Raw genomic sequence first — 25,620 nt, forward strand, 5'->3', positions numbered from 1 at the left:
CACGAGCATATTTGCTAGTAGATACTCATAAAGGAAACGGCCGGGTTGCCCAAGCCGTCTTCTCTCAGAGATTTTTCACGTGGGGTGACCTCCAGCTTTTGCTCTCGCTTGCCGGACAGCCACGCTGCGGTCTGTGGCTGAGAGTGGACCTTCGGTACCGTATGCGCTACTAAGCCGTCTGCGAGAACGAACGTATCGGGCCGAGCGGCGAGCCTCCGGACCGAGACTAGCCGGCGCTGGGACGAACAGTAGTGCAACTGTAATAAAGGCGGAGGTGGCCCCCGAGTGTCGCTCGGGATTATCCGGTTTGATGTGCACGGTGCAAAAATATGAAGGTGAGAAGCTCACATTGCTTTGACGCTGACGAGACGGAGGTTGTCGATGATTGCCGGCGCGTCCCACCCACTGGGTGTGGCCTCCGAGCCTCCGGGTGGCTCGAGGGGTGCCCCAGCCGGCGGACCCGAACGGTCAGGCGTCGAAGCAGATAGGCAGCCGGGCCGACTCGCCAGCCGGGCAGGCGTCGAAGCAGATAGGCAGCCGGGCCGACTCACCAGCTGGGCAGACGTCGGCAGGCGGTGACGGGTCGGACAGCCGTCAGGGCTACGACGCGAGGCAACACGCGTTTCTTTTCTTCATGAGGCGGCAATTTTTTCTCAGCCGGCTTGGTGTGACGCCCGGATAATTAAGCTATAGTGATCCCCGCTAATGATGCCACATCACCTCGGTTACTGTCGATAAACTCGCATTAGTTCGAAACCTAGTCCGAATTTTAAATTTAAAACAAAGGCAAACAATAAAAGTTTTCAAACGTTAAAACTAAAATGTTCGGAGTGAACCAAATATTGCATAGGTAATTATGGTGGAGAAACCACACATTTATAAAATGTTTAAGTATTATAAGATGAATAAAACAGCAGTAAAAACAATTTTTAAAATACCTTTTCTAATTAATAAAATGTCAAACTAATTTATTTGAGGACTAGACTTTTTGTGACTATGGACTAAGTTGAAATACTAATTTAGATGCTACGTGTATATTTTACTAAAACTAAAATAATAGGAAACAAAGAGAAAACAGAAAAGAAGAAATAAAAGAAAATAGAAAATAGAAAACAGTAACTAAACTAAAACAAGAGAAAGAAAACCCCCTCCCCTACTGGGCCATGGCTCAGCTGGCCCTGCCAGGCAGGCCGGCCCACGTACTCCCGTCTCTCCTTTCCTCTGTTCACAGAACAGAGGCGTGGCAGACATCCATGGCGCCCTGGCCATGGATGGCCTCCACGTCGCCCCTCTGGTCCTATAAGCACGCCCCCGCGAAACCCTAGACCGCTCTCGTCCATTCCCCTCAGGATCCGCCATCGGCCCCTCCTCCTCCGCTCGATTTCGAGCTCGATTTGCTCCGCGGTCACCACTGCCTCGTCCTCTTGCCGCGGCCACCATCGTCGCCGTCGCTCGGGAACACGTCCTGGAGGATCTCCGCGCTCGGCTTCATCCGTTCAGGGGACCATCTTGAGCAGAGGAGCTGCGTAGCCGACGCCATCACCGTCTTCTTCAACTGGCCGCCATCAACTCGCAGTCGATGCCGTCGCTCCGGTCCACCCCAACCCTCCCCGAGCACGCCGACGAACTCACAGTGAGCTCCTCCCTCGGATCCCCCTTCCCCCCTTTCGTTTTGGATACCGTAGGCCGCCTTCACCATCGTACCCGATCTCGCGTGTACGCGTACGTATGTGCGTGTGTGCTCTGCTGCTATGCCTTGCACTGCTGCTGCTTTGGGCTGCTGCTTCATTGCTAATCTGGTTGCTGGCCGCTGCGTGCCGCTGCTCCTAGGCGCCGCCGCCGCTGTTCTATCTGCTGTTGCTGCTTGTGTCGTTGCTGCTCGCGCGCCGCTCGCCTTGCCTGCTGTTCCGCCCGGCCGCGCCTGGCCACCGCAGCCGTCGCCCACACGCGCGCTCGCCTTCCCCTGGCCGCCCACCGCGCGTGCACGCGCGCCCGCGTGCTTGCGTCCGCTCCTGGCTGCCGATGCTTCTTGCTCTGCTACGCGACGCTGCTCATGCCGCTTACTGCTGCTACTTACTGCTCATCGGCTAACTGCTGCTGATGCTTGGCCACGGCCACTTTTGCTATGCCCCCGTGCGTGCTGTGTTGGCCATGGGAACACATCCACTTGATGTGAGGCCACCCCCCCGTTCAATCAGTATTGGGTTAATTAGTAGTTAGGTTAAGGTACTAGCAGATGACATGTGGACCCCATTAATTAGGTTAGCATTTATTTATTTGTTTAGGTATAGCCTATGACATGCGGGTTCCACTTTTACTATTCACATTTTGACAAGTCAATGCTGACTGGGTTAACCCAGCTCCCTGGCCCCCACATGTCCTTGACTGTGGTTAGCCCATCACTATGTAATAATTGTATTTCTGTCAAAATTCGAATAAATAAATAAATTCAGAATATTATTAAATCTTTGGAAAATCATAGAAAATAAACCATAACTTTGATTAAAATAATTTATATTTGAAAGTTGCTCAGAACGACGAGACGGATCCGAATACGCAGTCCGTTCGTCCGCCAGACTTCCCTAGCATAGCAAACTTGCAACTTTCCCCCTCCGTTTCATCTGTCCAAAAATGCAAACTTCAGGAAAACTGTCCCGGATGTTTCCCCCCTTTGCCGATATCACCTACTACCGCGTTAGGGCACACCTAGCACCACGTATTGTCATGTTACGCTTTGTGTTGCTTTGATTGCTCTGTTATTTATTGTGTTCCCCCTCCGTTACTTCTTTCTGGTAGACCCCGAGACTACCGGCGACCCCCAGTTCGAGTACGGAGTTGACGACCCCTACTTGCCAGAGCAACCAGGCAAGCCCCCCCCTTGATCACCAGATATCGCCTATTCTTCTCTATACTGCTTGCATTAGAGTAGTGTAGCATGTTACTGCTTTCGGTTAATCCTATTCTGCTGCATAGCCTGTCATTGTTGCTACAGTTGTTACCCTTACCTGTTATCCTACTGCTTAGTATAGGATGCTAGTGTTCCATCAGTGGCCCTACACTCTTGTCCGTTTGCCTTGCTATACTACTGGGCCGTGATCACTTCGGGAGGTGATCACGGGTATATACTATACACATTATATACATGACACATGTGGTGACTAAAGTCGGGTCGGCTCGAGGGGTACCCGCAAGTGATTCTGATGAGGGGGCTGAAAGGACAGGTGGCTCCACCCCGGTAGAGGTGGGCCTGGGTTCCTGATGGCCCCCGACTGTTACTTTATGGTGGAGCGACAGGGCAGGTTGAGACCACCTAGGAGAGAGGTGGGCCTGGCCCTGGTCGGCGTTCGCGGATACATAACACGCTTAACGAGTTCTTTGTATTTGATCTGAGTCTGGCCATTTGGTCTATACGCACTAACCATCTACGCGGGAGTAGTTATGGGTATCCCGGCGTCGTGGTATCAGCTGAAGCCTTCGTGACGTCAGCGACTGAGTGGCGCGCGCCGGATTGGACTGGAACGCCACTAGGCTAGGTCTGCTTCCGGCCGCGTACGCAACGTGCAGGTGTGCATAGGGCGATGGGCCCAGACCCCTGCGCGCATAGGGTTAGACCGGCGTGCTGACCTCTCTGTTGTGCTTAGGTGGAGCTGCGACGTGTTGATCTTACGAGGCCGGGCATGACCCAGAAAAGTATGTCCGGCCAAATGGGATCGAGCGTGTTGGGTTATGTGGTGCACCCCTGCAGGGAAGTTTATCTATTCGAATAGCCGTGTCCCTCGGTAAAAGGACGACCCGGAGTTGTACCTTGACCTTATGACAACTAGAACCGGATACTGAATAAAATACACCCTTCCAAGTGCCAGATACAACCCGGTGGTCGCTCTCTAGCAGGGCGACGAGGAGGGGATAGTCGGGTAGGATTATGCTAAGCGATACTACTTGGAGGACTTCAATCTACTCTCTTCTACATGCTGCAAGATGGAGGCTGCCAGAAGCGTAGTCTTCGACAGGACTAGCTATCCCCCCTTATTCTGGCCTTCTGCAGTTCAGTCCACTGATATGGCCCTTTACACATATACCCATGCATATGTAGTGTAGCTCCTTGCTTGCGAGTACTTTGGATGAGTACTCACGGTTGCTTTTCTCCCTCTTTTCCCCTTCCTATACCTGATTGTCGCAACCAGATGCTGGAGTCCAGGAGCTAGAGATCCCGAGGATGATTCTACATGGAGTTCGGCTTCGAGGAGTAGTTAGGAGGTCCCAGGCAGGAGGCCTTGCCTTTTCGATCGTTGCTACTTTTGTGCTAGCCTTCTTAAGGCAAACTTGTTTAACTTATGTCTGTACTCAGATATTGTTACTTCCGCTGACTTGTCTATGATCGAGCACTTGTATTCGAGCCCTCGAGGCCCCTGGCTTGTATTATGATGCTTGTATGACTTATTTATGTTGTAGAGTTGTGTTGTGATATCTTCCCGTGAGTCCCTGATCTTGATCGTACACATTTGCGTGTATGATTAGTGTACGGTCAAATCGGGGGCGTGACAAGTTGGTATCAGAGCCGACTGCCTGTAGGAATCCCCCTTCCACACTCCTTGGCCGAAGTCGAGTCTAGTCAGTGAAAACTGTTTTACTAACATGGCTATGTGGCTTACGGGCCCACGTCGCCATTGGGTGGTATTAGGATCTTTTACTCCTTGCCTATACTCTGGGACTCTGATCTCTCTTCTATTCGGGTTAAGTGAATTTTACTAAATCTAACATTAGGATCTCATTATCACTTTCACCCGGAGAGCCCCTTATTACTGATGATCGTCTGCTGCACGTGAAGACCCTGAAGATACTCTCCGCTGATAACCCGAGAACTTGTGTTCATCGCTTTTGCAATTCCCTTTCATCGATAAACTCCTATGGATAACCGCGTATACTCGCCATTCATACAATGTTTCCCAGTTGATCTTGTTATTACAAGATACCCCGAAATTATCTCTGTTGTTCCGAGAATCCTTGAGCTTACTGCCTTGTTGTTCTTTATCACCTGAATACCCCTACGGATAATTCTCGCACTTACCGAGTATCCGCTCATCCCCAGTTGATTCAAGTATTTCACAAAAGTGTTCAAAATACCATTCGATCTTCCGAAAATCCTCAGTAGCCTTTTTGCTCTTGAAATTCTTGCTTACTTGCATTATGATTAATCTTAAGTCTCGTAATCTTATTGGCATCTCTTGTCATTATCATTTTGAGTCCGTTGATTCAATTTGTTGCGAATGCTCGCAATCCTCAATCATATCCTAGAATTCATTCTTCCGGCTCAGACGTCATTTTAAACGTGAGCTGGATCTCGACCTATCAAATTGCCATCGATTGTACCCCTAAGTCTACTCAACTTATCCATCCTTGATCAGAGCGTTGCTTCTGACCCCATGATTTGGAAACATAATTCTTTTGCATTTGAACTTTGAGTTAGTCAGTTGTTTCTATAATCAGATCTCCTTGCATTCTTCTTCCTCTGGTTGAGTACCGATGGTCACATCAGATCCATTGTGGACCATCGGTTCCTTTGTTGGATTTTATCCGACAGTGTCCTTCATATTGAATAACCTTGTGAGCCTTTCCATGGGTATATAATGCCTTTGGTAAATTGTATCATCTGTTTTTGAACAATGCTCTTCTTTCGAGCTTGTAATATTTACTCCGAAGTTTGTGGTATATGTTCCTAAGATGCCTTGATGGGTTGAACCTATGCCTTTCATAATATGTGTGAACTCGAAAGTTTTCATGAGTCATACTCTTCTGGTATTTTGCCAGATAAAAATTTTCAACACTGCAACTTCATCAAACGCGAGAAGTGAATGAAAGGTTATGCATTGAAGAAGTGGGAGTCGACCTTGAACTTTGCGTTCATGCCCATGGACACGATGTAGATCTTATCATTAAATCTTTTCTTAAATTAATTATTCCCTTGGTATAAGTTCATCTTATATCTTGGATCTGGCCTTTTGCAATCGTGGTTCCGACCATGTTCTCCTTTAAACACCATTTCTCGTACAAGTTAGGCACTTGTCTTCTGCAGAGCAATACCCCAGTCCAACCTCTACTTTGGTTTGTCGTCGAGTATTACCCCCCTGGTATCTCGAGATTATCACGGAACTGCATAACTTCTTATGAGTTCTCCATCAAGTATTACATTCTCATTGATTCCAATTTTTCACGGGCTCCGAGTTATTAAACACTCAAGGACATCGATAACTGAATCGAGTCCGCATCATGATTAAACAACTCTTAATAATCTCCTTTGTTTACGAGTTCATACTCGATCACGTCATCCCTAGCCTGCTCGGCTATGTCATTATCGTGCCGATTTTAACTGTGCTACCTGGACCTTCCCAGCGCCCAAATTTCGACAGTGAGCTAACCTTGCGTCGATCTTCCTCGTCATATCACTTCCCCTTGAATAGCAAACTTGATTTCGAGTTTGTGTCCTACCCATGGTTCCAATAACCTTTCGCTTTCATCATTCCTTAGACTTGATGTCATCGTCGATCAATTACATCTTCTTGGAAACCTCTTGACAAATTTGTCGTGATCATTGACAACAATTTGACTTCTTCCAAGTTGTGTGTCGAAATTCAGGATGAGAAATACAATCCTTGCCCCTCAATGAATTGTGTTATCATCGACAACATTCTTGCCTCCCCCCAACACAAACTTGTTCATATTTTGTGTTGTATCTTGATTTCCCTGCTATCCAACTTATGTTATGTTCTACCGTGGAGTATTACCATCTTTGATGTCAAGAATGTCGTGAGCCTTACTCCACCTCTTAAGAATTCTTGGTATAGTGATACTGTAGGGGAACGTAGTAATTTCAAAAAAATTTCCTACGCACACGCAAGATCATGGTGATGCATAGCAACGAGAGGGGAGAGTGTTGTCCACGTACCCTCGTAGACCGACAGCGGAAGCGTTATCACAACGCGGTTGATGTAGTCGTACGTCTTCATGATCCGACCGATCAAGTACCGAACGTACGGCACCTCCGAGTTCTACACACGTTCAGCTCGATGACGTCCCTCGAACTCCGATCCAGCCGAGTGTTGAGGGAGAGTTTCGTCAGCACGATGGCGTGGTGACGATGATGATGTTCCACCGACGCAGGGCTTCGCCTAAGCTCCGCAACGGTATTATCGAGGTGTAATATGGTGGAGGGGGGCACCGCACACGGCTAAGAGATCTCAAGGATCAATTGTTGTGTCTTTGGGGTGCCCCCCTGCCCTCGTATATAAAGGAGCAAGGGAGGAGGAGGCCGGCCCTAGGAGGGGGCGCACCAAGTGTGGAGTCCTACTAGGACTCCCTAGTCCTAGTAGGATTCCACCTCCCATATGGAATAGGAAAAGAGGAAGGGAAAAAGAGAAGGAAGGAAGGGGGCGCCCCCCTTCCCTAGTCCAATTCGGACCAGACCAAGGGGAGGGGTGCGGCCACCCTTGAGGCCCTTTTTCTTCTTTCCCGTATGGCCCAATAAGGCCCAATACGTATTCCCGTAACTCTCCGGTACTCCGAAAAATACCCGAATCACTCGGAACCTTTCCGAAGTCCGAATATAGTCGTCCAATATATCGATCTTTACGTCTCGACCATTTCGAGACTCCTCGTCATATCCCCGATCTCATCCGGGACTCCGAACTCCTTCGGTACATCAAAACTCAATAAAACTGTCATCGTAACGTTAAGCGTGCGGACCCTACGGGTTCGAGAACTATGTAGACATGACCGAGACACGTCTCCGGTCAATAACCAATAGCGGGACCTGGATGCCCATATTGGCTCCCACATATTCTACGAAGATCTTTATTGGTCAGACCGCATAACAACATACGTTGTTCCCTTTGTCACCGGTATGTTACTTGCCCGAGATTCGATCGTCGGTATCTCGATACCTAGTTCAATCTCGTTACCGGCAAGTCTCTTTACTCGTTCCGTAACACATCATCCCGCAACTAACTCATTAGTCACAATGCTTGCAAGGCTTATAGTGATGTGCATTACCGAGTGGGCCCAGAGATACCTCTCCGACAATCGGAGTGACAAATCCTAATCTCGAAATACGCCAACCCAACAAGTACCTTTGGAGACACCTGTAGAGCACCTTTATAATCACCCATTTACGTTGTGACGTTTGGTAGCACACAAAGTGTTCCTCCGGTAAACGGGAGTTGCATAATCTCATAGTCATAGGAACATGTATAAGTCATGAAGAAAGCAATAGCAACATACTAAACGATCGAGTGCTAAGCTAACGGAATGGGTCAAGTCAATCACGTCATTCTCCTAATGAGGTGATCCCGTTAATCAAATGACAACTCATGTCTATGGCTAGGAAACATAACCATCTTTGATTAACGAGCTAGTCAAGTAGAGGCATACTAGTGACACTCTGTTTGTCTATGTATTCACACATGTATTATGTTTCCGGTTAATACAATTCTAGCATGAATAATAAACATTTATCTTGATACAAGGAAATAAATAGTACTTTATTATTGCCTCTAGGGCATATTTCCTTCAGATACTTCTCACCATCACCATTCTTTCTTGGTCCCCGTGTTGTTTCTAAACGAAAAACCGACAATTGAACTATGCTGTGCGACTTCAAAATTCTAGCAACCCTATTGATTTGAAGTTAACGGTCGATAGTTTCATTCTAAGTCTATTGCTTATTTAATCATCATTCAAACATTGATCGTGCTACCCAGTCCAGATTTTAGGGTGCGCCCTTCTGTCATTGTTAAATTGTGTATGTTTTCCTCGAGCATACATCATTATACCATTTGATTTGACAAATGTTATCTCCTTGTTCACATGATTGTGGAAATCCTTTTTTTTGGAATTCTCAATGGATTGGCGCTGAGTCCATCAGTCACCTCCTCACCCTCTCATTGATTTAATGATGAACTCTTGTTTCGAAACTCGCTTCCATAGTTCATTTCCCGAGGATCTTACAATGTCATCTTGTCAATTTGTGTTGCACCTTTTCTTCTCAGGCATCTTGAGTCTGAGATATGCTAACACCAATCAGATATGAATCCCAGTCAGATGGTTGGGATGCATTTTCCAAGAGTTATAACGTTGGTCTTTATATGACCCGGTAAGGTGATGTCATGCCTAGCACACCTGGCTGGAGGGCCTATTGTTATAGTTCTTCCTTTTAGCAATGTTAACCATTCTCCCAAGAGGAAATTGAAAGACTTATTCTATAAGTTGTTCCTGATGAATCCATTGAGTATCCAAAGTCCGACCTTTGCTTGAAGACTATGTCAATGCTATCTCGAAGCATGTCTGTGGTACTCCGATTTTCGACAAGAACATTTGAAGCCCAATGCTAAATGTTTTCTTGCTCAATTATACAAACACCGTTGTATGGGTAATGTCATGAAATTTCCTTCCCCTTACCTAAAGAGTTTTCTACGTTATATCCCGTCATGGATATCATGCTCTGCTTACCCTTGGGAAGAATATACCCTTGAAATATGTGTTTTAACACATTTTCCTTTCCATTGTTCTGTTTAATCTGATAATGATATTTTCCCTTCCATTGTTTTGTTTAACCCTTCTTGAGTTCTATATGATCTAAGCAGTAATATTCTCCTGCTTATGTAAACACCTCGGTGTAGAATTCTGTCATCAAGACCCTGTTACTATTGTTGATGACATCCCGGTAGCCACTGATGGACGAGAACTTTGCCTAATGGTCCGCCTCGTTTCAACGAGCAGGAAAATGGTTCTCTTCGTCCCTCGCCCTTGGTATCAACGTGTTGCCGACATAACTGACAGGGTACTCTCCGACATGCCTTGCTATCATAACCGTGCAAGATGTCACTGCTCCTACAAAAAAAAACCACATGGTGGGCCCATAACCCACAGTTCCACAGGATCGAAACCTGACTCTCTTGTACACCCCCTGTTCCCAAGGTTATTTCTCACGTTTGGCTTCGTATGTAATTCACGTGCCACCTTTCGTGAGATCATCAATTTTGGTATCAGACATAATACTTATTCCCGTTGCTCTGAACCCTACAGGCATCGAGCGATTGCCTGCCCGCTCGAAACTTCCCCACGATACCTCCTTACTTTGCTCTCGATATTGTCTTAAATTTCCATTCGAGAGTTACTTTCTGCCACCTTCCCCGATGTTATCAACCAGATAGTCAACCGTTCAGAGGTCTGTTATTCCGAAGTTACCCCTTGTCCTTCGTAAGTACGATGGAGTTCCCGAAGAAAGGATGCCAGCTCCATCATGATAACCTTAAGCATGAAAAATGAAGACATCAACGTAACGGATCAACTTCTTCGAGAAGAGCAACCAAGACCGAGAAGATTCGTTAGAATTCCGTAACCAGAATTTTTCCCCTTACTCTACCTCTTAAATCTCGGGACGAGATTTCTTGTAGTGGAGGAGAATTGTGACGCCCGGATAATTAAGCTATAGTGATCCCCGCTAATGATGCCACATCACCTCGGTTACTATCGATAAACTCGCATTAGTTCGAAACCTAGTCCGAATTTCAAATTTAAAACAAAGGCAAACAATAAAAGTTTTCAAACGTTAAAACTAAAATGTTCGGAGTGAACCAAATATTGCATAGGTAATTATGGTGGAGAAACCACACATTTATAAAATGTTTAAGTATTATAAGATGAATAAAACAACAGTAAAAACAATTTTTAAAATACCTTTTCTAATTAATAAAATGTCAAACTAATTTATTTGAGGACTAGACTTTTTGTGACTATGGACTAAGTTGAAATACTAATTTAGATGCTACGTGTATATTTTACTAAAACTAAAATAATAGGAAACAAAGAGAAAACAGAAAAGAAGAAATAAAAGAAAATAGAAAATAGAAAAACAGTAACTAAACTAAAACAAGAGAAAGAAAACCCCCTCCCCTACTGGGCCATGGCTCAGCTGGCCCCTGCCAGGCAGGCCGGCCCACGTACTCCCGTCTCTCCCTTCCTCTGTTCACAGAACAGAGGTGTGGCAGACATCCATGGCGCCCTGGCCATGGATGGCCTCCACGTCGCCCCTCTGGTCCTATAAGCACGCCCCCGCAAAACCCTAGACCGCTCTCGTCCATTCCCCCTAGGATCCGCCATCGGCCCCCTCCTCCTCCGCTCGATTTCGAGCTCGATTTGCTCCGCGGTCACCACTGCCTCGTCCTCTTGCCGCGGCCACCATCGTCGCCGTCGCTCGGGAACACGTCCTGGAGGATCTCCGCGCTCGGCTTCATCCGTTCAGGGGACCATCTTGAGCAGAGGAGCTGCGTAGCCGACGCCATCACCGTCTTCTTCAACTGGCCGCCACCAACTCGCAGTCGATGCCGTCGCTCCGGTCCACCCCAACCCTCCCCGAGCACGCCGACGAACTCACAGTGAGCTCCTCCCTCGGATCCCCCTTCCCCCCTTTCATTTTGGACACCGTAGGCCGCCTTCACAATCGTACCCGATCTCGCGTGTACGCGTACGTATGTGCGTGTGAGCTCTGCGCTGCTGCTATGCCTTGCACTGCTGCTGCTTTGGGCTGCTGCTTCGTTGCTAATCTGGTTGCTGGCCGCTGCGTGCCGCTGCTCCTAGGCGCCGCCGCCGCTGTTCTATCTGCTGTTGCTGCTTGTGTCGTTGCTGCTCGCGCGCCGCTCGCCTTGCCTGCTGTTCTGCCCGGCCGCGCCTGGCCACCGCAGCCGTCGCCCACACGCGCGCTCGCCTTCCCCTGGCCGCGCACCGCGCGTGCACGCGCCCCCGCGTGCTTGCCTCCGCTCCTGGCTGCCGATGCTTCTTGCTCTGCTACGCGACGCTGCTCATGCCGCTTACTGCTGCTACTTACTGCTCATCGGCTAACTGCTGCTGATGCTTGGCCACGGCCACTTATGCTATGCCCCCGTGTTAGCTGTGTTGTCCATGGGAACACATCCACTTGATGTGAGGCCACCCCCCCTTTCAATCAGTATTGGGTTAATTAGTAGTTAGGTTAAGGTACTAGCAGATGACATGTGGACCCCATTAATTAGGTTAGCATTTATTTATTTGTTTAGGTATAGCCTATGACATGCGGGTTCCACTTTTACTATTCACATTTTGACAAGTCAATGTTGACTGGGTCAACCCAGCTCCCTGTCCCCCACAAGTCCTTGAGTGTGGTTAGCCCATCACTATGTAATAATTGTATTTCTGTCAAAATTCGAATAAATAAATAAATTCAGAATATTATTAAATCTTTGGAAAATCATAGAAAATAAACCATAACTTCGATTAAAATAATTTATATTTGAAAGTTGCTCAGAACGACGAGACGGATCCGAATACGCAGTCCGTTCGTCCGCCAGACTTCCCTAGCATAGCAAACTTGCAACTTTCCCCCTCCGTTTCATCTGTCCAAAAATGCAAACTTCAGGAAAACTTTCCCGGATGTTTCCCCCCTTTGCCGATATCACCTACTACCGCGTTAGGGCACACCTAGCACCACGTATTGTCATGTTACGCTTTGTGTTGCTTTGATTGCTCTGTTATTTATTGTGTTCCCCCTCCGTTACTTCTTTCTGGTAGACCCCGAGACTACCGGCGACCCCCAGTTCGAGTACGGAGTTGACGACCCCTACTTGCCAGAGCAACCAGGCAAGCCCCCCCCTTGATCACCAGATATCGCCTATTCTTCTCTATACTGCTTGCATTAGAGTAGTGTAGCATGTTACTGCTTTCGGTTAATCCTATTCTGCTGCATAGCCTGTCATTGTTGCTACAGTTGTTACCCTTACCTGTTATCCTACTGCTTAGTATAGGATGCTAGTGTTCCATCAGTGGCCCTACACTCTTGTCCGTTTGCCTTGCTATACTACTGGGCCGTGATCACTTCGGGAGGTGATCACGGGTATATACTATACACATTATATACATGACACATGTGGTGACTAAAGTCGGGTCGGCTCGAGGGGTACCCGCAAGTGATTCTGATGAGGGGGCTGAAAGGACAGGTGGCTCCACCCCGGTAGAGGTGGGCCTGGGTTCCTGATGGCCCCCGACTGTTACTTTATGGTGGAGCGACAGGGCAGGTTGAGACCACCTAGGAGAGAGGTGGGCCTGGCCCTGTTCGGCGTTCGCGGATACATAACACGCTTAACGAGTCCTTGGTATTTGATCTGAGTCTGGCCATTTGGTCTATACGCACTAACCATCTACGCGGGAGTAGTTATGGGTATCCCGGCGTCGTGGTATCAGCTGAAGCCTTCGTGACGTCAGCGACTGAGTGGCGCGCGCCGGATTGGACTGGAACGCCACTAGGCTAGGTCTGCTTCCGGCCGCGTACGCAACGTGCAGGTGTGCATAGGGCGATGGGCCCAGACCCCTGCGCGCATAGGGTTAGACCGGCGTGCTGACCTCTCTGTTGTGCTTAGGTGGGGCTGCGACGTGTTGATCTTACGAGGCCGGGCATGACCCAGAAAAGTGTGTCCGGCCAAATGGGATCGAGCGTGTTGGGTTATGTGGTGCACCCCTGCAGGGAAGTTTATCTATTCGAATAGCCGTGTCCCTTGGTAAAAGGACGACCCGGAGTTGTACCTTGACCTTATGACAACTAGAACCGGATACTGAATAAAATACACCCTTCCAAGTGCCAGATACAACCCGGTGGTCGCTCTCTGGCAGGGCGACGAGGAGGGGATCGTCGGGTAGGATTATGCTAAGCGATACTACTTGGAGGACTTCAATCTACTCTCTTCTACATGCTGCAAGATGGAGGCTGCCAGAAGCGTAGTCTTCGACAGGACTAGCTATCCCCCCTTATTCTGGCCTTCTGCAGTTCAGTCCACTGATATGGCCCTTTACACATATACCCATGCATATGTAGTGTAGCTCCTTGCTTGCGAGTACTTTGGATGAGTACTCACGGTTGCTTTTCTCCCTCTTTTCCCCTTCCTATACCTGATTGTCGCAACTAGATGCTGGAGTCCAGGAGCTAGAGATCCCGAGGATGATTCTACATGGAGTTCGGCTTCGAGGAGTAGTTAGGAGGTCCCAGGCAGGAGGCCTTGCCTTTTCGATCGTTGCTACTTTTGTGCTAGCCTTCTTAAGGCAAACTTGTTTAACTTATGTCTGTACTCAGATATTGTTGCTTCCGCTGACTCGTCTATGATCGAGCACTTGTATTCGAGCCCTCGAGGCCCCTGGCTTGTATTATGATGCTTGTATGACTTATTTATGTTGTAGAGTTGTGTTTTGATATCTTCCCGTGAGTCCCTGATCTTGATCGTACACATTTGCGTGTATGATTAGTGTACGGTCAAATCGGGGGCGTCACACTTGGGCGCATCTTTTTTTTTTCTTTTTCCACTGCGTGAGCGGTCGGCAGGAGCGGGACGGCAGCAGCCGGCGTCTGGGTCGCAGCAGAAGCCGGCAGGCCGGGTTGCGGGGAAGCCAGCCAGCGCAGGAGCCGGCCGGCCGGGATGCGGGGGAGCCGGCGAAGGCGAAGCCGGCAGGCCGGGCGGAGGAGGCGCGCGCGAAGCCGGCACGGTGAGGTGGAGCAGCCTGCACGGGCGGAGGCGACCCGGCCGGGAGCCGGCGGGAAGGGCCGGGCGACACAGAGGGTGGGAGCCGGAGCCGGCAAGAGGACGGCGATGCGAGCCCGGGGCGGAGCCGGCGCAGGACGCGGGACCCGGTCGGCGGCTCGGGAACCCGGCAGAGCGGCGCGGGAGGAGTCGAGGCGCGGGCGGGGCTGGAGTAGGGTAGGCGAAGGCGGACGGCTGAAGGGACTTGTGCGCGGGTGCAGAAGGCCGGGGCGGGGCGAAGCCCTTGGGCGAGGCCGGGGGAGGGCAGTCGATGGAGCGAGGTGGCGGACGCGGCAACTGCTGGTGCAGGCGCGTGGAGGCGGAGCGGCCTGCAGCGGCGAGCCGGGAGCAGCCGGCGATGGGTCACGGCCGCGGCTGTCGTTGGGCGGAGACGGACGAGGCAAGCCGGGGCCGGACGGGGCGGAGCCGTGGGCGCGCGGGAGCAGCCGGACCCGGACCCGGCGCTGTGCGGGAGGAGCCGAACCCGGCGCTGCGGGCGGAGCTGAGGAGGCGGGCGTCAGGTGTACTCATGGAGGGATCGGCGCGGATGCCGGATGTGGAGGCCGGCTCCCGGCGACCCGGCGGACAGGCGCGGGGAGGGGGGGGGGCGCAGGCGGAGGCGGCGAAGCCGGCTCAGAGGCAGGGGGCAGCCGGACGCAGCAAGCGGCACGGTGGAGACGACGCCCGGAGCAGCCGGGCAGCAGCCTTGGCTTGGCGAAGAGGAGGGCCTCGGGGAGGCAGCGAGGCGATGCGTGCAGCCGAGCCGGTGGCCCGGGTGAGCTGCGGGCGTGCGCAAGAAAAAGCAAGGCGGCAGCACGGCGAACGACGCACGGGAGAGGAGCTGGAGACGCGGCGGTCGGGCGTGCGGCCGCGGGCCGAGGAGTGTGCCGGGTTGCGGTCGAGCTGCTGTTTGGATAGCATACGAGCAGTGTACGGAAATTTATACGGGAATTATCTGGCTTTTGTGTGGGTAGCATCTGCCTAGAGTAGTCCTGGCCATGGGGCAGCCCGGCCCGAAAAAGCCCGGCCCGGCCCGGCCCAACGCCGCTCCCGGGCCGGGCTCGGGCCTAGATTTTGAGCCCGAAGGCCGGGCCGGGCCCGGCCCCATCATTTTTGCGTTTTTCTGAAGGACGGGCCGGGCCGGCCTGAAGCCCGACGGGCTTTCAAGTGTTCGGGCCAGGCTCGGGCCCAGAAAACAGGCCCGACGGCCGGGCCGGGCTCGGGCCTGCGTTTTTTGTGTCGGGCTTGGCTAGGCCCGGCCCGAGGTATGGCCAGGTATAGCCTAGAGTACAGGGGGCGAGACTTGCGTGAGATGGGCTTAGTATGAGATCATGTGATCCAGCGTTTTGAGCCATTAGATTAGCATCCAGCGGTACAGATAGGCTTAGGTGGGTTTCAGATCAGGTCAGTGGTATAATTTACATTTACATCCTTGGAAAAAATCATTTTAGTGGAAACCCCCTCCAGATATGTGTCTGTACAATTCGCATAGATAGGCTAGTTTCTGTACCAGTGAACTATATTGTCCATTCAAAAATATGAAGTGGTGAGCATTGACATGGCAAAACTTTCTTCTGCGCCCAGGTTATGAGATCATGGTTGTTCATGTGAATAGTGCACCAACTCTTTCATCCAACCCACTGTTAGCACTAAATTTGTACAAGCCTGCTGTCTTGTCTAATACATGAAGTCAACAGGAAGTAGAATAAATATATAAGCACAAATCAGAGTCTTACGGGATGCAATGGAAAATATACTTAGTCCACTGAACCAATATTTCAACTCATTAATTAGGACATGTCAGGCATCAAGAATTTAGCAAGAACAAACATCTAGTAGGTAAACACGCATAAAATAAGGCGATTAGAGGTAAACACACAGAAAATAAGGCGATCATCCTAAATTTGAACTGCATATTATGATAACCTGCATTTTGAACCATTTTGAATCCGAGGTAGCCCGATGTAACGCCCCGAGACCGACGCTCCAGACGCCTTCCATTTTTTTTCGTGTTCACCGTGTGTTTTATTTTATTTGTTGCATTCATCATTGCATCATCCGCATTGCATCCGCATGTTTTCTTAAAATTCTTAGTTCGTTCGTAGTTGCCGCGTCTCTCTGCTGTCCGTTCCGAGACCAACCGGGTTTTTCGAGTCCCTCTTGTTTGGCCGCTTAATCTCTTTGCTCAGTGCTCAAACCCCTCGCGTGCACGTCCGAAACTTCTCCGAACCCGACCCGAGCTGTCGTTATCGATGGGTCCGGATCATCCCCCAACATCCCTAATATATCTCCGTTTTGTTATTTGGATTCCCTACCTATTTATTCTCGATCGTCCGATTGCGATCGGAGGGACGAGGTTGCCCCTAAACTAAACCACTCACTATATAATCAGTCTACTCTAACCCTAGAAACTAGGGATCCTGTCCCATCCATCCACCTATTTCCGAGCCGCCGCCACCCACCTCCCTTTCTTCCTCGGGATCTCCTCATTCCCCCCGATCCAATCCCACCAACCAGAACCAGCCCCGAAGCTTCCCCTCGATCCCGCCGCCTCCTTGCTCGGGAGAGTAAAGGCTCGACCCCGAGCAGCACCAGCGCCTCGTGCCTCCTCCTCCCTTGGTCCTGGACGCGTCCGGCCGCCCGCAGCCGTCGTCGTCCGCGCCTACAGGAGCTAGCAGCTGCAGCCCCGAGCCCTCTGCTTCTTTCCCGCCGGCGTCCGAGGCCGCAGCCTCCTCGTCCACGACCACATCACCCCACCGGAGCTCCCTCCGCCGACGAGCATCCACCAGGCCAGACCGCCCGCTCCTTCTCCCTGTCCTCCTCTTCTTCTTGTTTCTCCCCTTCTCTGACCTCTTCCTCATCTCATCCCTCTCTCGCTCCTCTTCACAGGGAACCGACGCCATGGCCGTCCTCTTCCTCAAATCAAGGCTCCGGCCTTCGGATCTGGTTCCCCTCAGCAACCACATCGAGCTCCGGCCGGTCCAAACTCTTGCCGCCCTTCACCTCCTGCCGTCGTCCAGATCCGCCGCCGCGCCGTCCCGGAGTCGGCCGCCAGCGCCTTCTTCCTCTGCTTCTGCATCGAGCAGGAGGAGGACGAACCTGCCTCGAGCGCACGCCTGTGCCCGAGCGAGGACCGCATCGCCGTTGACCGCGTCCCTGTTCGTCTGGAGCGCCAGCGACCGGGCGGCCCAGCGCCAGATCGCACCAAGCCCAGCTGCGCCCCCTTGTCGGGCCTCCTTCATCAACCGGCCCATGAGGCTTGGTGAGCCGCCCAGTTCCTGTAGCTCCAGTTTCGGCCCGATAGCATTTTTTCCCCTGACCTGCGAATTTGCTAATTTTTCAGAGCCTGCAGTTTTTCAGAAAACCCCTTAATGTTCATGCATTTAATAACTCCACAACCGTGCATCGGATTAAAATGATTTAAATATGTAAAATGTCTAGAATTTCATCTAGTTTCATAATATGCTGCTCTCATCCATGTTTAAAATGTTTAAACTTGCTGTTTATTTAATTTTGCATAAATGCCATGTTAAAATGATTTATTTCATAAGTAAATAACCGTAGCTCGGATTTAAATGTTCTTTATATGTAAATGGGGTAGAAAAATGCCTAGTTTAACATGGTGCACTTTATTTTGCTGTTTAACAACATTAAAATTGTGTTTATGGCAGAACAGTACCAAATCTAAAATATGCACATGAGGATTTTCCGGAATTGTTGTTTGTTGTTCCGGCCTCATTTAAACTTGCCTAGATAGGTAGTTTTCATATGCTTCACCCCTTGCCATGTTTAATAACATTTAATATTGTTGGGTACATAAACGAGAGAGAACTAAATAAGTGATGTGGTGTTTCGTCAATATGCAACTCGTTGCATATTGAGCTCCACTTAATTTGTAGTGTTGTTTGTTGCACTTTGCCATGCCATGCCTCATTAAATCGGACATGCATCATACTTGATTTTGCATCATGCCATGCTTATGTGATGGTTGTTTACCATATTGTTTGCTTCTTTCCGGTGTTGCTTCTTCTTGATAGTTCCGGTTACGTTGCGATTGTGAGGATCCGTTCGACTACGTTGGTTCGTCTACCTCATGGACTCGTTCTTCTTCCTTGCGGGATTTCAGGCAAGATGACCATACCCTCGATATCACTTATATCTTTGCTTGCTAGTTGTTCGCTCTATTGCTATGCCGCGCTACCTACCACTTGCTATATCATGCCTCCCATATTGCCATGTCAAGCCTCTAACCCACCTTTCCCAGCAAACCGTTGTTTGGCTATGTTACCGCTTTTGCTCAGCCCCTCTTATAGTGTTGCTAGTTGCAGGTGAAGATGAAGTTTGTTCCATGTTGGAACATGGATATGTTGGGATATCACAATATCTCTTATTTAATTAATGCATCTATATACTTGGTAAAGGGTGGAAGGCTCGGCCTTATGCCTGGTGTTTGGTTCCACTCTTGCCGCCCTAGTTTCCGTCATACCAGTGTTATGTTCCTTGATTTTGTGTTCCTTACGCGGTTGGGTGATTTATGGGACCCCCTTGACAGTTCGCTTTGAATAAAACTCCTCTAGCAAGGCCCAACCTTGGTTTTAACATTTGCCACCTAAGCCTTTTCCCTTGGGTTCTGCAGACTCAAGGGTCATCTTTATTTTAAACTCCCGGGCCAGTGCTCCTCTAAGTGTTGGTCCAACCTGTCAGCCGCCGGTGGCCACCAGGGGCAACTCTGGGCTCGCCTACCGGAAGTTTGGATAATCCGGTGTGCCCTGAGAACGAGATATGTGCAGCTCCTATCAGGATTTGTTGGCACGTTCGGGCGGCTTTGCTGGTCTTGTTTTACCATTGTCGAAATGTCTTGTAAACCGGGATTCCGAGACTGATCGGGTCTTCCCGGGAGAAGGAATATCCTTCGTTGACCGTGAGAGCTTATAATGGGCTAAGTTGGGACACCCCTGCAGGGTATTATCTTTCGAGAGCCGTGCCCGCGGTTATGTGGCAGATGGGAATTTGTTAATGTCCGGTTGTAGAGAACTTGACACTTGACTTAATTAAAATACATCAACCGCGTGTGTAGCCGTGATGGTCTCTTTTCGGCGGAGTCCGGGAAGTGAACACGGTTTGGGTTATGTATGAACGTAAGTAGTTTCAGGATCACTTCTTGATCACTTCTAGCTTCACGATCGTTGCGTTGCTTCTCTTCTCGCTCTTATTTGCGAATGTTAGCCACCATACATGCTAGTGCTTGATGCAGCTCCACCTCACTACCCTTTCCTACCCATAAGCTTAAATAGTCTTGATCTCGCGGGTGTGAGATTGCTGAGTCCTCGTGACTCACAGATTCTACCAAAACAGTTGCAGGTGCCGATGAGACCAGTGCAGGCGATGCTACCGAACTCAAGTGGGAGTTCGACGAGGACCTTGGTCGTTACTATGTTTCGTTTCCTGTTGATCAGTAGTGGAGCCCAGTTGGGACGATCAGGGATCTAGCATTTGGGGTTGTCTTCTTTTCTTTTGGTTCTGTAGTCGGACCTATGTTTGTACTCTGATTGATGTATGATTTATTGATGTATTATGTGAAGTGGCGATTGTAAGCCAACTCTTTATCCTATTCTTGTTCATTACATGGGATTGTGTGAAGATGACCCTTCTTGCGACAAAACCACAATGCGGTTATGCCTCTAAGTCGTGCCTCGACACGTGGGAGATATAGCCGCATCGTGGGCGTTACACCCGAATATAGTCGGTACAATTACGAAGAGAAGAAAACTTGAACATATTATCAGAGATAAACACACATAAAAGAATCTGCATTGTACTTACATCTAGAGAAAAGCATTGTCTCTTCTTAGGCGTAGAGAATTCATCAAAAGGAAGCATAGCAGAATTAATCTCTGAAAAAGAGTTGGCATCACTTAATTCAAGGCCATGGACCGATTCTGCAAAAACAAAATAAAAACCTTAAACAAACATATATTGTCATAAAGAAGCAAAATAATTAGCACTCTCAATGTCAAGAATTCACCTGAGAGGGCTGGTACACTATGAAGATATGTCGTGCATACCACTCGCGAGGGCGAGGTGGCGCTAGTTTCCTCCATTTAGAAGAACAATGTTGTGGTCAGTTTCACTGCCTTATACAAGAAACTAAAATCTGATTGCCTTCTCTTATCTGCTTCCCTACAAAAAAGTCAAAATGTGGCACAAATCATGAACTGGATCCAGTCTCAAGAAAGTGTAGGTTACTGTATTGAAATTAGTGCTTCTCGAATTGAAACAAGCCTGAAGAATCAAACTTATGTTTAAACAGCAAGCATAGTGATTTAATTGCACATCCCATTATCAAGACATATCCGCGTCTGCCCGTGTTGTGGATATGTAGATATAAATACTTTTTCATAGAACTAGCATATATCCTCGCCGCTGCTCACCGAATCAGTATGTCCGTTATCCACGCATTTTTACCATATCAAACTATCTTTCTGTTACATCGTCTCATGCCGATTAGCTTGCATTGCTAACTACTTTACTTAGCAAAATTACTATTAGCATAGTGCACAGAAAACTGCTACTAGGTCGTCAAGAAAGGGGATGAAAAGTGTGGACTGAATATATGTATTCTCTCATCGATAACCTGTGACGCCCGGATAATTAGACTACAGTAATTCCCTGCTAATGATGCCACGTCACCTCTGTCTCTGTAGTTAATCTTGGGTTATTTCAAAACCGATTCAAATTTCAAATTCAAAATCAAGTCAAACAATTAAAGTTTTCAAAAGTCAAAACTAAAATGTTGATCATGTGACAAATATTCACTTCTTATTATTGGTGGTGATCCAACATTTTTGCAAAGTGGTGTAATGCCCTAATCTTTGTAAAAACAGATCTGTAAAAAAAAAAATTAAAAAAAGGAAAAAGGTCCCCTCCCCACTGGGCCGACCGACCCAGCTAGCCGACCGGCCAGCCCACCTAAGTCAGCCCACCCCGCCTCCTGTATAACCCCTCCCTGAAACCCTAGCTACTCACCCGATCCCCCACTCCCCCTGTTCCCACTCCCTCCCACGATCTGGATTGAGGGCACGACCCCATCGTGCTCGCCCCTCGACCCCGCCGCTGATCCTCGACGCCGGCGCCCCGCGGCGCACCTCGCCGGAGAACCCCCCTCGCCCGATGACTCGTCCTCCTCCCCGGACCCCTCCCACTCGACTGGTTCTGGATCGGGGAGGGGCTCGATCCCGCGCCACCCTGCGCCTCCGACGTCGGCGCCCATCCCCATCGCCGCCTCGTTGCTGCCGTGCTCCGCCACCTCGTCGGCGTCGCTCCATCGCCTCTCCCTCACCGACGCCAACGCGCTCCGTCGCCCCCCTTCCCTGCTCGCAAGTGAGCGCCACCGTCCCCCTTCGCCCCCTTTCTTCCTGGGTCGCCATGGTCACCACCCCCACGCGCGGTCAACGCGCTTCGACCGTGCCCGTTGCGCACTCACCGCGCCTCTCTCCCCGTCGCTCGTGCCCTGACTGCTCGTCGCGCGCCCCGCTACCTAGCCGCCCCGCCTGGCCGACCGTGTCCGCCAGCGGCGTCGCCCCGTCTCCTCCGCCCCGTTGTGCCTTCCCGGCCGGCCGTGGTCACCGACCGCGCCCTTGGCCGTCCTCCCTGGCCTCGCCCGCTCGCCCCCTGCGGCACACGCCGTCACCCGCGGCCAGCGGCCGCGTCCGCTTCGGGCGCCCCCGCACACGCGCCCGCACCCGATAACAACCGCCCCGCTAGGCCCTTGTGCCGCTGCCATATGGGGCCCACGCCCCTTTTATTTAAAAACAAATAATAAATAAATGAAAAATGAATAAAAATAATAATTAAATTAATTAATAGGTTAATTAATTAACTTAAACCTAATTAGTCTAATTAACTTGTTAGTTAGTTAGAACAGCCTATGACAGGGGGACCCCACCCCTTGTTGACCAGTCAAACATTGACTGGTCAACTGGGACCCCCTGGACCCACATGTCACCCTCTGGTACACTTATGTGTACATAGATCTGGGTGCACCTAGCATTTACTCATTATTTTCGGATTAAATTAAATTGCAGAATATCTTTAAAACTTTGAAAATCATATAAAATAATCTGTAACTCGGATGAAAAAGTTTTCTACATGAAAGTTGCTCAGAACGGCGAGGCGAATCCGAACTTACGGTCCGTTCGTCCGCCACACATCCCTAGCATAGCAAACACGCAACTTTCCCCCTCCGGTTCATCTGTCCGAAAACGCGAAACACCAGGAATACTTTCCCGGATGTTTCCCCCCTTTGCCGGTATCACTTACTACCGCGTTAGGGCATACCTAGCACCGCATATTGCCTCGTTATGTTTTGTGATGCTTTAGTTGCTTTGTTATTTATTGTGTTCCCCCTCCATTACTCCTTTCCGGTAGACCCCGAGACTGCCGGCGACCCCCGATCGACTACGGTGTTGACGACCCCTCATTCTCGGCTGAGCTTCCGGGCAAGCCCCCCCTTGATCACCAGATATCGCCTATTCTTCTCTATACAGCTTGCATTAGAGTAGTGTAGCTTGTTACTGCTTTCGGTTAATCCTATTCTTCTGCATAGCCTGTCATTGTTGCTACAGTTGTTACCCTTACCTGCTATCCTACTGCTTAGTATAGGATGCTAGTGTTCCATCAGTGGCCCTACACTCTTGTCCGTCTGCCATGCTATACTACTGGGCCGTGATCACTTCGGGAGGTGATCACGAGTATATACTATATACTTTATATACATGACACATGTGGTGACTAAAGTTGGGTCGGCTCGTTGAGTACCCGCAAGTGATTCTGATGAGGGGGCTGAAAGGACAGGTGGCTCCATCCCGGTAGAGGTGGGCCTGGGTTCCTAACGGCCCCCGACTGTTACTTTGTGGCGGAGCGACAGGGCAGGTTGAGACCACCTAGCAGAGAGGTGGGCCTGGCCCTGGTCGGCGTTCGCGGATAATTAACACGCTTAACGAGATCTTGGTATTTGATCTGATTCTGGCCATTTGGTCTATACGCACTAACCAACTACGCGGGAACAGTTATGGGCACTCGACGTCGTGGTATCAGCCGAAGCCTTCGTGACGTCAGCGACGGAGCGGCGCGCGCCGGATTGGACTGGAACGCCTGCTAGGCTAGGTTTGCTTCCGGCCGCGTACGCAACGTGCAGGTGTGCAATGGGCGATGGGCCCAGACCCCTGCGCGCATAGGATTTAGATCGGCGTGCTGACCTCTCTGTTGAGCCTAGGTGGGGCTGCGACGTGTTGATCTTCCGAGGCCGGGCATGACCCAGGAAAGTGTGTCCGGCCAAATGGGATCAAGCGTGTTGGGTTATGTGGTGCACCCCTGCAGGTAAGTTTACCTATTCGAATAGCCGTGTCCCTCGGTAAAAGGACGACCCGGAGTTGTACCTTGACCTTATGACAACTAGAACTGGATACTTAATAAAACACACCCTTCCAAGTGCCAGATATACCCGGTGATCGCTCTCTAACAGGGCGACGAGGAGGGGGTCGCCGGGTAGGATTATGCTATGCGATGCTACTTGGTGAACTTACCATCTACTCTCTTCTACATGCTGCAAGATGGAGGTGGCCAGAAGCGTAGTCTTCGACAGGATTAGCTATCCCCCTCTTATTCTGGCATTCTGCAGTTCAGTCCACCGATATGGCCCTTTACACATATACCCATGCATATGTAGTGTAGCTCCTTGCTTGCGAGTACTTTGGATGAGTACTCACGGTTGCTTTTCTCCCTCTTTCCCCCCTTTCCTTTCTACCTGGTTGTCGCAACCAGATGCTGGAGCCCAGGAGTCAGACGCCACCGCCGACGACGACTCCTACTACACCAGAGGTGCCTACTACTACGTGCCGCCCGCTAACGACGACCAGGAGTAGTTTAGGAGGATCCCAGGCAGGAGGCCTGTGCCTCTTTCGATCTGTATCCCAGTTTGTGCTAGCCTTCTTAAGGCAAACTTGTTTAACCTATGTCTGTACTCAGATATTGTTGCTTCCGCTGACTCGTCTATGATCGAGCACTTGTATTCGAGCCCTCGAGGCCCCTGGCTTGTATTATGATGCTTGTATGACTTATTTATGTTTTAGAGTTGTGTTGTGATATCTTCCCGTGAGTCCCTGATCTTGATCGTACACGTTTGCGTGCATGATTAGTGTACGATTGAATTGGGGGCGTCACATAACCCCAGTCCAACGACAACAGAGTCACGGTATTCATTCACCTCTACATTATCTCAGTAAGCTTGCCATCCGACCACTTATTTCTAGAACTTCTCAGTGCAAAATTCAAAATCAGGAGTACAAATTTTGGTTAAGGACTAAGAATTATTGGTCCAATTGCATACTGAAAAATAATGTGCATTTATCAGAAGCACCACAATCACATGAATTTTCTTGACTGCCGTACATGGTAGCAGGCACCAAAATTGAACATTCAACTTAAAAGAAACCAGTACTAGCATGATGCAATGCGGGTGGGTCAGAACATACAGAATACTACTTGTCCTTGCAATTAAATTATAGTTAGCACTAATTGTCCCCAATATAACCACCAGAACGAGCATGGAACGATACCACATGCACCGGTACTCATTGGCATTAGACGGAGACTGGATGTGGGGAAAAGATCTCGTGGTCTAGGGTTAGATGAGATTGAAAGAAGGCTGCCACGGATGATGGGAGGGGATTACCTGGTCCAGAGTTGGAGACGAGGAAGAGCTAGTCAATCACCGTTGACGGGCAAGGAAGAGATGGCTGGGGCAAGGTGGCGACCGCCGCCGCCGTCGGTGGGGAATGACCTGCACGACAGGAAGGTACCAGCTGCTGGGAAGAGATCTATCTGGAGGAGGTTTCCACTAAAAGGGTTATTTCCAAGGATGTAAATGTAAATTGTTCCACTGACCTGATCGGAAACCCACCTGAGCCTATCGATACCGCTGGATGCTAATCTGATGGCTCAAAATGCTGGATCACATGATCTCATACTA

General features: G+C 49.8%; 1 non-coding gene across 2 annotated transcripts; it reads right to left on the reverse strand.

Annotated features, from left to right (window-relative positions):
• Positions 1–15,889: 15,889 nt before the first annotated feature.
• Positions 15,890–25,415, reverse strand: LOC109774363 (uncharacterized). 2 transcript variants are annotated; one of them, XR_002235534.4, is made up of 4 exons: positions 25,324–25,415; positions 20,617–20,771; positions 20,415–20,530; positions 15,890–16,268 (listed from the first exon to the last, which is right to left on the reverse strand). It is a non-coding gene; the product is annotated as an uncharacterized protein (transcript). The 2 variants fall into 2 exon arrangements; XR_012183709.1 differs by lacking the exon at positions 15,890–16,268 and having other exon boundaries at positions 20,293–20,530.
• Between the last annotated feature and the right edge of the window lie 205 nt (positions 25,416–25,620).

Source organism: Aegilops tauschii, chromosome 5 (genome assembly GCF_002575655.3).
Source record: "Aegilops tauschii subsp. strangulata cultivar AL8/78 chromosome 5, Aet v6.0, whole genome shotgun sequence".
NCBI classification, from domain to species: domain Eukaryota; kingdom Viridiplantae; phylum Streptophyta; class Magnoliopsida; order Poales; family Poaceae; genus Aegilops; species Aegilops tauschii.